The 16,998-nt window shown below is 33.8% G+C and overlaps 1 protein-coding gene across 1 annotated transcript in view; it reads right to left on the reverse strand.

The window, feature by feature from the left end:
- Positions 1-16,998, reverse strand: part of LOC145693139 (uncharacterized) — an 896,225-nt gene that overhangs the window by 711,808 nt on the left and 167,419 nt on the right. The window lies entirely within an intron of this gene.

The following is a 16,998-nucleotide window of genomic DNA, read 5'->3' on the forward strand; positions in this document are numbered from 1 at the left end:
AGAAATCAACCATGGAAATATTTCAAATGGTAACCGAGGCTTATGGAGACGAAACTTTGTCTCGTGTTTGAATGACATAAGCGGTTTTCAGGGGAAGGGACAGTCTGTAAGATTATGAACGTGCCGGGCGCCCAAGGTCAGTGATGTGATCCGGGTATGACTGAGTACTAGTGTTAATCAACAGTACTACATTGAAGTACTAAAAAGACTTCGTGAAAAAAATAGGAAAAAAGACCACAGTTGTGGAGTGATGGATAGCTGTTGCACCAGGACAATGCACCCGCTCACACGGCCCTATATGTCAAGCAGTTTCTGACCAGCAAAAATATTACTGTGATGGGGCATCCTCCTTATTCATCTGATTTGGCTGCATGAGACTTTTTTATTTCCTAAAGTTAAATCTTGCTTAAAGGGAACCCATTTTATCTCAGTTAAAGAGATTCAGGCAAAAAACGGAGAATTTCCTGAAAGGCCTTCCAAAATCCTCGTTCCAGAACTGTTACCAACAATGGCAGCATCGAATGCATTACTATGTGAATGCTGAAGGGAACTACTTTGAAGGTGATAATGTTACGGAGAACAGATTCTGTAAGTACATTGATTTATTGGACCAGTCTCGTTTTCTTGTGCCACAACTCGTATAGTGCCATCTATGGAAGAAATAACGTATCAACTTTAACCGTTAGATGGGTCAATTCGCTGGAGGGAGCTATTTGAATTAGTCATTGTGTGCTGAGTTCGCAAACTGCATGACAATACTCCAGTCTACACGGCTGTTATTGCTAAGGCTGCAGTGAAAGACTGCGGCATCGAGGAGATTCAGTGGCTATGTAAGTACCCACCCTACAGGCCAGATTTAGCACCTCAGCCTTGACAACAACATCCGTATGGATTGGAGCATTGTCATTCAATATGTATGTGTAATTTATTTATGTATTTAGTTATTTACTTTTTGTTTTCTGCAACATTTCCGTCCTACCAATTCCTTCATAATAATTCATTTTCGTTAATCATCTGTCTTTAGTTTTAAAATGCATATACATCTAAATGTTCGAAAGGCCATGACATTTTACAGTATTGCATTATAATTAGAGGCACGAGCTTTTCGCAATGCGCGATAAAACAAAATGCGTCAGAATTAAGTAATTTTCAGTTTCTTGACGTTTTATGATATTCTATGTGCATTTCCATTGGAATCCGCTGCGCGATAAAACACGAAATTGGCTGCTTTGCGCGAAATTTGTAACAATATGCAAAATAACGCGAAATTTTAAAAATACGGTTTCTTTAATTTAAAAACGCTAGTTTTCCACTGACGGAACGGTAGAACGTGGTATGCACGGTGCATTTTGGGTGATTCGCACACGGTGTTGCGCGTTAGCTATCACCATCGCAAATGGATGGGAAGAAGCCGTATTAATTAGCTTGCCAATAGCATGAACTGGTGATAAATGACAAACGTACTACAATGAAGGAGGAAAATGTGGAAACACGTAACATGCTTATGTTTAATGCTTAAATGTAACTTGTGCCTATGTGTTTTCAGAAGACAGCAAAACTTTCCTACTCATAGTAAGTTTAGTTATTCATTTTCCTTCAGTTTGATTTAAAAAATGTAATTTTCTATAAGTATATTTTGTTTTTAGGTAATTAATGGTTTATTTCTGTAAAATGAAATGAAAATAACATTTATGAGTTTTACGTCCCACGTTTATGACGGCTAGGCTAAAGGAGACGGTGATAATGAGAAATGAATGAAATGGTGGAATGAAGAAAGTGGGAGGAAACGGGAGAACCCTGAGGAAACCCACGCACACAGTGTTTGCCTACTGTTGATCTATGAATAAAAGGAACAGTTGTAAAAATGTCAGGGAATATCTGTTCCACAAGAGCTACAAAATGCGAAACTTTATTTGGAAAATGCGACAAAACGCGAAATATGAAAAACGAAAAGTGAAATTTTCAAATTCTTAGTGCGAGAAACTGGTGCCACTAATTATAATTTATTTATTTATTTATTTATTTAATATACAACACAACAGGCTTACTGTCCAATTATAGTGTTGTGTACATACAGTAAATGTTACATACATAAAATTCTTAATTATTTATGTAGAAAATTTCTTGTTTTAAATATGATCGGAACCTATTTTCTGATAAACTAAATACATCTACTTTATCAAACTTATTTACAATGTCATTATATAATGTACACAGCCTCCACATAGGGGATTTAAATAATATATTGCTTCTGGCTTTTGCACAATAAAATATACCTGTATTCTCTATTCTGGTTTTGCAAGTGGGAACCGCAGTGTCAGTTTCGAGACCAACTCCATACAATCAATCTTATTATTTAATAACTTGTATAAGAATAACAAATCTAACATCTAACGTCTAACAATTATTTGTTTTGTCCGTATAATTTATCAGCATGTGCAAAATTGATATTTGTTCTTGTTTAAAAATGATAATACAATTCCTAACATGTCAGCTTAAATAATTAGAATAGCACTTCCAACCTATACCATGTGAGCGAGCAGGGATCCATACTCCTTCCTCCCCGTACTTACATCCTGCACAATAATTCCTGCATCTCACAGACATACTCTCGTTTTACTGCTAATATATAAGTGTTTTCGGCGTTTCAAATAATAATGTGTCTGCGTATTACACTATCGGTAATATTAATAATTACCCAGTCAATAAAGGACAAAAATAGGCTTTTGTCGCGACTAATTAGTGAAAAGGTGAAACTTTGCCAGTTATTACATCATAAGGGAAGTATTTCTTCAAAAGTCCCCAACGTTCCCCCTCTTGCTTCCCCCCCCCCCTCACCACCCTAAACATGAAAATTTGCATACCTACATTGAAATGTCAATAACTCGATTACGCCAGCTCGTATTCATATGATTTTTTTGAAGTTAGCTTCCTCACACTACGTTCTTTATATTCTGTCCTTATGTGATTTTAGATAAAGTAAGTATACCTAGATATATGGCGCTATTGAAATAAATTGCTGAAAAAAGTAGATTTTTCAATATAATGTTCAACATTTTTGTTATTATTACTAAAAACCTGATAACACTGTAACGAAATGTTTCAAATAAAACTTTTAGCTTGCTTTATTAGCTTTAAAATGATATACGTATTAATAAGTTTATAGGAATGGGAACGATGTCCAGAGAGTTTTTACCAAATGACTGCAGGTGCACGAAAGTCATCCTTCCTGGCCGGTTAGGCGCACCCGTACCCAATCTTTGACACTGTCTACCTTCATGCGTCAGTTTGAGTGGGAGATTTGTGAAGTTTGTATGTTCTAAATGATTTTGTGCAGTGGAAGTGAGAAGTACTTAATGAGTATCTAGTAGGTTCTTTTTTTCCTGAAAGGTTTTTGGTTTATAATTTGAAATGTAGGTATATATTAGTATGCCTTTAGTATTCCGATTTGTTATCTTTAACTTGGACGTAGGATTTTATTTACTTGCTCATAATCAATTTAAATTTTCATCTTTTAAAAATCTACAGACAAGTTTACGTTAGGTTTAACTGCAAAATAGCAGTTTTCAAGTGCAAAGCAAGCATTGAAATTTTTAATCATTACATGATTATTCAGAATCAATTTAAAAAATAGTATAAAATATGTAAAATGCCTAGATAAAAATCGAAATATCTTTCATTTCAAAAACTAACTTCAATTTAAAATATACAATTATTCATAACGTTTTGCGATTATGCAACATTTTGTAATTATATATTTTCGAACTAGCAATATTACTATTTCTTTTCTCAATATTACTTACAGTAATTAATAACAGAAAGTAGAAAATAATTCCTAATTTTAAACTTGCATTTCCATATCATTTTGATTACTGAAACTTAACACAGTATAATATATTATATTGACAAGAGTGTAGTAATTTCATATTGTTTCAGGCTACCTGAGCAACATTAATATAAAAAACAAAGAATAACTTTTATTTCATTTGTGTAATTTATGGAAATGTTCTTAACGTAGACACTGTAGTTGTAAAAATGGTGTACATGCTATTATGTGAAGCTAGTTTACAAAGCAAAGGCGATGTGCACGAAAAGTTACGAAGGAAGATTATTAAGAAAGTGTAGATTTTAAGAATACGATTAATTCAGGAGGGCAAAGATTTTATTCCAGAAGGTCTTGACATTATTTATATATCACAAGCTACAAAAAAAAACGAAACTTCAAGTGAATCCCAGAAAGTTGAAAACAAGTGCGTTGTTATAAATCGCGCTCTTGTATTTGCTGTAATACCTAGATTGTTTCTGTTATCTATATAGATATGGCTTGCTCTAAACCTACATCGATTATAAGGTTCAAAACATTTTATAAATGTAATGCATCAATGAGAATGCGAGCATGTTACCATGAAGTCACAATCTACCTAACGTCGATCATTTTAACGCTGGCTCCCCATCTATTCATTCAGATGGATTTCGCCAACATGTTTTTGGTAATGTTGACGTGAATGTGAGAAGTCTTGATAGCAACCTTATACGCGTATGGCTTATTGGATTACAGTCGCAGCTAGGATGGAGTGGATTTTAAGGATGGCCGGAACCGGTTCCTGGATCTGAACGAATCCGGTTGTAGAAGATCCGGTTCCGGAACCGGGTTTTCGGATTCAGGTCTGGAACCAGGTCCTGAGATCCGGTTCCGGAACCGGCTCTGAATTTATGTGGTTTGATCCTTACGATGTGGTTTCATATTCAACTAAATATTCTTTGAACTAAGCAAGTGCTTTGAACCGACGTTAGTACAAATAAGCAAGCCTTGTCTACGATAATTCAGTGACCGAAATGATTATAACATTCTGCACATTAAGTTGAATCAAATATTTTTTTTCCTTTTCTTTCTCTTTCTGTATAACTAACCTTGTGGAAGTTCTATTGTCGGATGTATGAAAAAAATTCTATTGTTAAATAAAATTGGGACAAATAAATTCTTGTGTTCATATTTACATGTTATTATTTTCGTATGATATAATACTAATAACAAAGGTTAAGGCATTTATCAAACTTAAGATAATTATTATCTGTGGGAGAAGTGTGCATTCGTAAAATAACTGCAAACAAGACGGTGTATAGTGGGAAAAGGCCTGGCGATTGGAAAGTTAAGGTGTTGAAGTTTTTTTTTTCTTCCCTTGAGTAACTAATCTTTCTCTTTGACTGCCTACCCCCTCCTCCTGAGTCGGGTCTAAAGGGTGTTTTCTTTTTCTTTCTTTACTTATTTGTCTAGGTAAGTATTCGTAGTTTTACCAGATAACAGTGCGCAGGAAGGTTCCTGATGGTATTTTACACCAGATGTCGTTGGTTTCATCCTTATTTCTTGAGTGATACAGAAGAACAAAAGGGGAATTTTAAAGGAATATTTTTTTTTTTTAATTTCAAAATGTGGACATATTTATTTTTCTCTCCTTTTCTCTTCGGCCTTCCTCCATGGTCTAGGGCAGCATTTCCCAACCTTTTTCAACTTGCGGCACACTACAGGTGTAACTTGAATTCTCGCGGCACACCCATATATATATATTACTATTATTATTGAAAATATAAAATATCGTGGTATTTTTATGTAATTACTGATATCCTTCTTACAAAGAAGACAGCTCGATCACTGATTTTTCCCCATGGTAAATCATTATGCTTATTTTTCATTCTAATTTTAAAATAGAAAACAATTGCAATGAAATATAGGACTTGGGATTTTAAAAATCCACTTTCTCTTTCGAAAACTGTTTCTAACCTTTAACTAAAAGGGAAGATCACTATATAACGAACAAATAAATAAATATACTTTTAAAACACAAATGTAGGTAATTTGTATGCATGTTTACTTTGTTGAATTTATTGAATGATATGTTAAAATTTCAAGTTACGAAATAGTCTGCAACAATAAAGAAGCAATAATGGTCATGACAATGATAAATACGTTTTTCAACATTAAAAATGTACAGAAAAATAACACAGTATGAAACTTAAAATTGTAGATTTATAGTAGAGGTTCATAGTAATGTGAAATACAAATATACATTTTCCCTATGTCTTGCAACTTGGTTCCTATAAAATTAATAATTTGTTTCGATTTCCTCGCGGCACACCAGCAGCCCATTCGCGGCACACCAGTGTGCCGCGGCACACCGGTTGGGAAACGCTGGTCTAGGGAATAGAGTGCGCTTCGAGGCAGAAGATTCTGAGTTCGATTCCCAGTGGAAACATACTACAATTGTTCAGATCCCATTTTACACTGTCGGTCTCGTCCTACATAATATCGGTCGTAAACAGGTAGCAGTATCACATGTATACTGCGTAAAGGTCTTTAGTTTATGTGGTGTTATATTTTCTGAATTAATATTGAAACCGAAAATGGTAGTAGATTTCTAATATTTCCGGTTTTAGTATATAGTTAAAGATCGAAATTAAATGTATTCCTGGGGTGCTTAATCCATTCAAGCAAACCACTTTATCGCTATCTATTACCGTTTCTGCTTTAATGTAATCAAGGTAAAACTGGAAAAGTTTGATTTCTACCACTTTCAGTTTGAACATCACCAAATATTTGATTTCTACCACTATTGGTTTGAATATCACCAAATGTTTGATTACTACTACTTTCGGTTTGAATATCACCAAGTGTTTGATTTCTACCAGTTTCAGATTGTATATCACCAAATGTTTGATTTCTACTACTTTCGGTTTGAATATCATCAAATATTTGATTTCTACCACTATTGGTTTGAATATCACCAAATGTTTGATTTCTACTACTTTCGGTTTGAATATCACCAAATATTTGATTTGTACCACTTTCAGTTTGAATATAACCAATATTTAATTTCTACCACTTTCGATTTGAATATCACCAAATATTTCATTTTTACCACTTTGAGTTTGAATAAATCGATTCGTAACTTTTGACCCTGTATATCGTGGCCAAAGTTGATGGTGCTTTATTAAGTAGTTTCTTGAGATTCTTTTGTCTCCTGGACGAGCACATGGACGAACAGAGTAATACATTAAAGAAATTTTTGGTAAACCAAATTCCTTAGAAATCAATCAATCTTTCCTGTCTATTTTCGTTCCATGTTGTTAATATTCACTGTTTTGTATATTTAAGGGAATATTTTTTATTCATAAGTACATGAACTCCAACATATAAAACTTGGACCAAATGAACGTTTTGTCTCGATTTTATATCTAATACCTTGCCATTGACGTATAGAATGTGTACTTTAGATTATTTTTTTTAAACGAGTGTAATTGTCTTTACAGAGAAAGAGAAAAATTCTGTTTGCAAAGCAAATATAGTATTGTGGGCTAAAGAGCAATAAGTAAATATTTATCACCACACTTTATGGTGTAGTAACCCCAGTTAACGAGCAGATTCTTCCATGCGTACATGCTACTCTAACATTTCCTGAGTTGGCAATCCCAGAAATTCCTCTCGTTTCGATTAGTGACCTGTTTCATGAGAAGGAAGCAAACATTTTGACCCTTATACTACTTCAGAACGAAAAAAGAAATAAATTCGAAACTACGCCGTCTTAAAATCTGACACATACATTTGATTATCCTTTCAAAAACAACTTAATTCTGTTTCTTTTGAGTCCACTACATTTTTATGTGTCTACAGCGAACCGTGATAAATCATTGAAAATGTTTCCCGACATCATTTAGTGCTCTATCTTACAATGCTTATAACACTTTCAATCTAACAAGAAAACGTTGTCTTTTCTTTCAGTACGGATTCAACGTATTCTTGTAAAAAAGAACGCCACTTTCTTCTCTCACTAACGAAAGGCTAACGATATATTTAGCCCGTTTTATGTACACGAGTTAAAAACATTTCTTGGAAGTATATTTTGAAGCTGGTGTATTTATTTTTGTGTTAGTTAGACACTAAAACGTTGAGAAAAACAGAAAGATACTGTTTTCTCTAGCACCAAAAACTTAAATCATGCTTGCGAAAAATATACTTCAAGAAAAGTGAAATCGATTATTTGAAATAAAACTTAAGAATATTTTACTTATTAGATAGATATTAGAATACATATTAGACAAAAAATTAATAATGATTAAAAATACGTGTGGAATGAGAATGAGACGAATATGAAGTGAAGACTCCAAGCAAAATTCATGAATGCCAGCTTGACCAGCGCGTGTCCAGGGATCAAACTAGACACACTTCGAACCAGTGACATCATCATCATCATTATAGCTATTCTGCCATTATTGGCAGGTCACTTGCCGCAGCTGAGAAGCTTCCATGCTCCACGGTCTTCTGCTAACCTCTTCTTCTTCACAATTTCTCTGTTTTGATATTGTCCATTAATTGTAGTCTCCTTCGTCCCCTCCCCTTTTTCATGCCACCATATCCTCTAGCACGTCCCTCATGACACAATTCCTTCTTAACCAAACGTTATACAACTGGGTTAACATGGCTCTTTTTCTGTCACTGATATCAATTAACAATAAGTAACTGTATTTTTATTAGCCTCACCACAAATTAATTCTAGTAAAAATCTGAGTGTTACTTACAGTGAAAAAAATTCTTATTTAGGTATTTTTAAAATCTAAATTACACTCGGTTCAAACTCTTAAAACATTCACCTGTCTTTCAGAAGCCCTAAAACCAGAGGCAGATTATAGGAAACAATAGCACATTATCATCTCTTTAAAGCATTTCTATGTGAATATAAGTAAAGAAGGAAAATAATATGAATCGAACCATACTATCTACAAGTACCCTTCGAACGAAAGTATGAGTTCAATAATTTTGAACATGACTTATTTTACAAAAGAGAGATTTTAAAAAAAAGTATTTTGTAACTTATCTAGACATATTTTCCCAACGTTTAATATAAAAATATTGATTTTGGGTTACATACAGATAGTATAAAATCTATTTATATTATTAATTGATGATTATATGGGGAAAAGAAGTTCCAGTTCATGTGAAATATTTCGAATACTTCTTTTAACAGTATATGATCCTATTGATACTGTGTATTATGAAGTCAATAAAAGCAAATAAAAGAATAAAGTGTACAGAGATGTTTCTACGGGCGACGATTCTGAGGGACCGAGGGGGCCTGGGCTCACACCAAAGTTTGCTTGAATCCTTAAAGAATATATTTTCTTGGCTTTTTGGTTGGATAGCTGACAAAGAAGCATATTCCTGAACGGGCTCCCTCGAAGTTATACACAAATAGGCGTGACTGGGTATTAGTGTGTTAAACCAAATGGAGGAATGTAAGAAATATGAAAAAGTAAATAAACACATTTAACAATGTATTACATTTTCATTCCTGTACACTTAAAGTGCTAATATTAGATACTATACATTAAGCTACATTTTAATTTTTGCAGCGATGACTATATAATTTCTGGTAGTGTTTTTATTTGTATTACATTTTTAAAGAGTTGGTTTACCACAACTCCTTTACCAACGCTATTATGTAAAAGAATGGAATTGGTGCTCATTATGGAAAGAATGAAATTGGGTGTCAGGCCATACTATTACATGTAGGAACGTGAAATTTGGACAAAAATACTCCCTTTGTCACGAAAGCAACGGATAAGGACCGATTTTTGGAACCCCTTATTCTAACGGAGGTAAAGATGGGTTCAAAACTTCCTCCCAAGAATAGTGTATCTCACGAATCCGTGATGTTAGAGAAATGAAACTCGACATATGAACTCTTCATTAAAAATAAAGGAAAACGTGTTTCAGCATTTTCGAAAATTCCGTTCAAAAGGGGGACATTTATAAAATACTCAAATTTTCCTTCGTTTAATCAGAAAGTGCCGAACATGAGAATTCACTTAAGTTGGATATTTGAAACTTGGTATATAGACTTTATATTAGAAATAAGAAAACACTCTCTCCTAAGGGAATAAGAAAATTTCTCTCCTAAGGGGAGAAAAAAAAAGAATTTCATTCATAATAAAATTTCTTTTTCACTTATTCACAAAATGCCGAATGTGAGGATTCACTTAAGTTGGAGATACATATATAATTCCATACATAAACTCTTGAATACAAATAATAAAGAAATACTTGTTTCAGCATTTCGAAAAGTTTGCTCCTAAGAGGAGACAATTTCTTTAATATTGAAAATTCCCTTTATTTATTCACAAGGTGCCGACTATAGGGTTTTGCTGAAGTTGGAGATGTGAATTTCAGTACATAAATTTTTCAATAGAAACAAAGGAGTGTTTTACGAATTGTATATGAACTCTTAAATACAAATAATGGGGCACGTGTATCAAACATTTCAAAAAATTCCGCTCCTTAGGGGGAAATGGTGGTCATTACAATAATATCCAAATTTTCCTTTCTTTATTGAGAAAGTGACCATTGCGAGGATTTGCTTAAGCTGGAAATGTAGAAATTGGAATATAAACTCTTAAATAAAAAGAATAAAATATATATCTTTAACCGACTGTGAAAATTCCACTTTTAAAGGAATTAATCTAGAAGCTACAGTCCTATTAGCGACAGGAACTGTTACCTGCCCTATGTGCGATCGATTAATTTACATTGATATGATGGAAGATGTTACGATCCCTTCTCCTAAAATATGTTTGCCTCTGAAGCTTTTATCGTCCGAACAACCTTGCTATGAAAAATCTACGCATCAGTGATACTGTTTGCCAAATATATTTTCCCTCTATTGTGAGTACAAATAAAACTTATCTTAATTTTGAGTTAGATTTGACATAAACCATATCAAATAATTTTACGAGACAACAGGGATATTTCCAAGAAAAGTACTATATTCCTATGTAATTAATTATTGAAAATCCAATTGTAATATCCTCCTTCTTCAAAAGCTCTGTTTTCTGTATTTAATTCAATCCTAATTACTCACTAAGCAAAACAATATATTTTATTGTGGAAAACTTAAACGTGCAACAGTTTCGCCAACTATCTACTTTTTAGACTTCCTAAGATTCTATGAATGAAATGAAACACTTCACTAATAAAAGACAGCTTTTGAGATCCCTTATATCTGATTGGCTTTTCCTATTGGATCTTTTGTATGATATGAAAGTTCTGAATTTGAAGGAAAAAGACATATGTAATGTTATGCCACAGAGTACCTTTCATTCTCAGTGAATACGAGCGTACATTGGATGTGAAGTGTTTGCGATCACTTGTGTATGTGCAAAAGTTTCAGTAATAGTTTGTCCATGTGTATGTGATGATTTTGACAGAACTGGTCAGCATGTGTTAATAAGTGTGACTGGGAAAACTGTGTGTGTATATATTTTATAATTTTGACAAAGACTGCTTACCATGGATTCCTAAATGTGATAAGGAGCGCAGTTGACCGTACAATGTACAGTATGTTTAAGATGTATTTTAGATAAAAACTCCTTATTATAAGTTGATAATTTTGACAAGAAAAGGAGATGGCATATGCATATGTTGAAGTGATTTTGACAGAAGACTAATCAGTATAAGTTCCTAAGTATGATAAAGACAGTTACTCATGTGTGTGTGTGTATCAGAGAGATTATTTATTCTGACAAATCCTGTTTTCCGCAACTTTTAAACACATCAACACCATGACAAATACGTAGCTAGTCCCAAGCCTGGATAAAGTGTGAGAAATAGTTAAGAAAAAATATACATCATGTTCTTTAAGAGTGTTATTAATACTTGCATGCAATGCTAATTAAAGAACGCTTTATACTTATGAATATAAAGATAATCTGAAATTTATGATTGAGCAAGAAGAATGTTAAGTGTGTATATTCCTTCTAATTGTGAAACGGCTGGAAGAAATGAAATCTCTAGGAACGTAAATTTTTCATAGTAGAACGCAAGTAGAACGACATCTTTTAAAGAGGGGTAAGGAAAATTATTTCTATAAGATTAAGAATTCACATCGTTTACCAAGAAAATGCTAAATGTAAGGATTCGCTTAAGTTGGAGGTGTGAAATTTGTTATATAACTTAATTTCTTAATTTAAACAAAATAAGGGAAACACGGATCTCAGCGTTTTCTGAACTTCCGCTTCTGGAAGGAGAAGGAAAACAATATGTACGATTGTATGGAAAAGTGAAAGTGATTCACTGAAAATTTAAGTCACATTAATATATCTACAAACGTGAAGTTTGGGTAGAAAAATTCTTTTCTTAAGAGGGCAATGAATAAGAAAGGATTCTTTAGCAACACATATGCTAAGGGAGGTAAAGGAGTTTCATATGTTTTGCCTAGAATAGAGTACCACATAAATTCCTGAAATTAAGGACATAACACTCGGCAAATGAACTCCTCATTAAAATAAGGAGACATATATATCAGTGTTTATAAAAATTTCCGTTTTAAGAGGTAACAGCCATTATCTATCTACTTTTTTGCACATTAAAATCGATGTTGTCTGTTTGTAATCGCATCGCGGGAAAATAGCTGAAAACTTTGAGACGAACCTTGGAATATATTTGGTACCTACTTCGAGCTAGGTTTCAATCACTACTTTGATTAAAGAGGATACTGTATAGAAGTATGGAGTTCAAAATTGATTAGAAAATAGAGCTCCTCATGAACCCCTCAAACTTAGGAAGACAAATATCTGTATATAAATTCCTCATTAAAATTTGTATGTAAACTTCTTGCTTATCGAGCATTTTATAAAATTCCGTTTTAAGGGGAGGAAAGTGCAATTCCTATATTTTATTCGCCACAATTTTAATAGACGTTGCCTATTGTTTGTGATCCCATAATCGGAAACGGCTGATGGGATCAGTTTGTTATAAATGTTGAAATATACAGTATTTACTTTCTATCTCAAAGTTATTATTATGTCACATTGATTAAAGGACATATCCTAAGGGATAAAAGGTTCAAAATGTATGTCAAAAATAGGAATATCATGTGGGTTTTTACAATTACAGTTCCACGGAAATGGATATCATAAGAGAGGACGGGGTTTCAAATATTTTCCATAAATTACTCTCCCCGTGCGAGGAACTGGCTTTTGAGTTACTAGATGTTATTTACCCTGTCTGTCCGTTTATGTGTCGTCTGGGAGAAAAATCTCAAGAACTACCATGAACTTTACCCAGGATGGATTACCATGAACTTTACCCAGGATACAGAGGGTCAAATATTAGGAATTGAGTTCGTTGGTGGAGGTAATATTCAAACCGGAAATAGTAGAAACGAACCATATCCGGTTTTAACGTTGATCACTATAGAGTCAGAACGGTAATAGACAGCGAGAAGCGTTTTTTCTGCAATCGATTAAGCGTCCGAAAAATATATTTCGTCTCCATCCTTAACTTTCTCCTGAAACGGAGAGGAAAAATGATAAGAGACGGTGAAAACAGTTTTGTTAATCAATTTAGCGTTTCTAAGAATAGATACCATCTTTTCTCGTAACTCTCTATTCAAACATGAAGTGGCAAAAAATCAACCACTTCCAGTTTTAACGCCAATTGCTATAGAGTGAAAACGATAATAACAGATACCGAGAAGCGATTTTCTGCAATAAATTAAGCGTCCCGAGGATATGTTCTATCTCCATTCTAATTTCACTACTAAAACCGGAAGTTGGAAATTTTGGTTTCAATATTGAGAAAATATCACGCGATACAAACCAAACTCTTTCTCCTGGTGTACATATGACATTATACTTGTTAATCATACGTTTGGGTGCTCCTATATAATACATGCAATTACTTGTAGTTAATAAGTATATATTTGATGTTCACAGTTTGATTCTCCAGATGAGAACATAGATTTTCCAGTGTTAATCTAGTATCGTGAGACAATTGTCGAGATAATTAAAGACAGCAATGCTTGGTCTAGAAATCCGTAAGGGAACCCTACGTCTCTGAACTAAAAGAACGTTTAATCAGCCATAGCCCTTCATAGGCTATAACTCCAGGCAGATGAATTTTAGTTTATTTTTACATTTACAATGTTTTTAAGTTCATACTATTTGGAAACTGAATATCTTCTAGAATTAATCAGTAAGTTTTATCGTGACACAGATCTTACCAGAGGAAATGAACTTTTAAAAGACATTGTCCAGGAAAACTACAGTACTGAAGGATACTGCTCTAAGTTGAAAGAGAAGAATAGAAGTATCTGGAAGCCAATGCTAAGGAAAAAATATTTTTAATATGTTAAAACGAAGAACGTTGTTAACATTACACTACAAGCTATTATTATGTTATAGAACAGTTTTTTTTTTTCAAAGTTTCATAATTCTGTATCGATCTGGAAGAGTATTAAACTTTTATGGCTCTTATAACTTAAATCAGTGTTGCAAAAGAAAAAAGGTGATTATAAACTAAATAAGTTCAGTAATATAACTAAACGGACACTGACACTTATAAGAAAACATTTGTCCTCACCAAACTTAAAGCATGTCTAAATCTCATACATGTTGAAATTTTTAATTCCACTTCGATAAGAACCCGTTTCCTTACTAACATTGCTCAAAAGTAAAGCTTACCAACATGAAAACGGATTTTGGGGTAGACTCTACTTTTTTTACTATGTTCAATACAGTACAACGATAACGTTGTATGTTTCATTTTTGTTTTATTATCAATCTGTACCTATTTTATGAATGGAATCAGAGGCGAATTATGGGAACAATCATATTGTTCCCATAATTCGCCTCTGATTCCATTCATAAAATAGGTACAGATTGATAATAAAACAAAAATGAAACATACAACGTTATCGTTGTAACAGTATGATTATACAATATTTAGTACTCCTCTTGAACTCTACGCTTTTCAATAAGTGCTCAGGATGACATTACAGAATAAATTATGCATTTTGGTGAATCACTTAAATATATTTTGTATTATGAGATGCCCAAACTCACGAGCCCAATTGTCGTTCTCGGTTATCTCGTAACTTCATGTGTAAGCGAGAGTTTGTGTGAGCACAAATCTATAAGTGGCTAGCGAACCAGGGCCTCGAACCCGAGTGAAAGCGTGTCCTTGTATGAAATTAGTGAGCTGATGCGAGTGTTGCTTCTCACAAGTAAACCTTACGTTTGGGTGAATCGAGTTGCCGACTGAGACACATATGAGAAAGTAGTACTAAATGTGGTCAGTATATCAGTGAAGTTGTAGGTGCGAAGCTCCAGGGGTTTAGGAGATACAGCTACCAGAACATCACATGGAAGTACAGAATAATCTTCATACAGTTGGAGATAAAAGCCCTGTAAGACCTCTTGTAACGACAAAAGGTGAATAACAAATATATGAGTACATATTAGGACTAGGGGGAAGTCATATAGTAAGGGTATACCTGACGGCGGCCATCATGAAATCCGCCATTTTGAATTAAGGTTAAGTTTAAAATAGGAATAGGGTCATGTGATACATGATTTAAGGCGCAAATTTAATCAGAAGAACAATGGTGACGTTAGTTTTGATTTACGCGCAATTGGTAAAAAGTTACTGGGAAATTAAATATTGTTGCAGCATATGTATTACTCCTTTACCCCACCTTGTAAATTTTGTGTTAATGATAATAATTAAATAAAAAGCAAGTGGATGAATATTAGGTCTATGGTAAGAGTTCCCTTGATGGCGGCCATGTTCAAATCCGCCATTTTGAATCAGACAAAAGTTTTAAACAAAACGCATAACATTGACGCCTTATTAATAGCAAATTTTGCCATAAATCCAACGGTATAACCATTTTTGCTTTATCATTAACCAGCATTTCTTATCGCATAAACAAGTTGCTAATTTAAGGAAAAATGACCAAAGTGGAATTGAGTCATAATTGAACTTGGGTCTTTCTTCCAGAAAAGTGCTCAATTAGTACAATCAATATGTAGTTCAGAAAAGAGTGCATGACTTTACAAGGTGAGGTAAAGTCTAATACATATGAAGCAACAATATTTAATTTCCCAGTAACTTTTTACCAATTGCGCGTAAATCAAAACTAACGTCACCATTGTTCTTCTGATTAAATTTGCGCCTTAAATCATGTATCACATGACCCTATTCCTATTTTAAAAATTTAACCTTAATTCAAAATGGCGGATTTCAAGATGGCCGCCGTCAGGTATACCCTTACTATATGACTTCCCCCTAGTCCTAATATGTACCCATATATTTGTTATTCACCTTTTGTCGTTACAAGAGGTTTTACAGGGCTTTTACCTCCAACTGTATGAAGACTATTCTGTACTTCCATGTGATGTTCTGGTAGGTGTATCTCCTAAACCCCTGGAGCTTCGCACCTACAACTTCACTGAAATACTGACCACATTTAGTACTACTTTCTCATATGTGTCTCAGTCAGCAACTCGATTCACCCAAACGTAAGGTTTACTTGTCAGACCGATCTGACTCGGATAATAAGTGGTGTTCCAGAAGCAGCCGAAATATCAGCTCTGTATCATTACTGCAGAATTTCATAGCAGATGTCCATTACTCGAGGTCGAACATTCATTAATTTGATTTCGGATCTGACATTACTTAAACAAGGTACTATGACTTGAATATTTCAAATATAATTTCATATAATTCGTCTTCCCGTACCGAAAAACAATAGTAATTTTTGAGCATACATTATATAAAAAGATTTAACAAAATAGTGCTTGGGCTCAGCGGCATATTATAAACGATAAGTTTTACAGGTTCGGTCGATTAAATTTTGACGATCTCTCACAAGAAAAGAAAAAATAGCTTATCTTGACTGCGATTCTGACACGTTTATACTCTGTTAAAGCTTGTATTTTTTTTTTTTTTAGTACAACTATTTGACTCACAAGGACACACACAAGATTGCAGAAAGCGAGAGATAAAATTGTAGATTTAAAGAGAAGATAGATAGGGAGAGAGAGAGGAGAGAATCCCGTTTGTTAAGAATAACACTACCAGCCTCACACATATTACTCATCTGTATGACGATACTTCATCTTCTCTGGATCACACTGGGTCTGTTGAGGTCAGACCGGATCACATGAGTT

Source organism: Thermobia domestica, chromosome 8 (assembly GCF_964235325.1).
Source record: "Thermobia domestica chromosome 8, izTheDome1.hap1.1, whole genome shotgun sequence".
NCBI classification, from domain to species: domain Eukaryota; kingdom Metazoa; phylum Arthropoda; class Insecta; order Zygentoma; family Lepismatidae; genus Thermobia; species Thermobia domestica.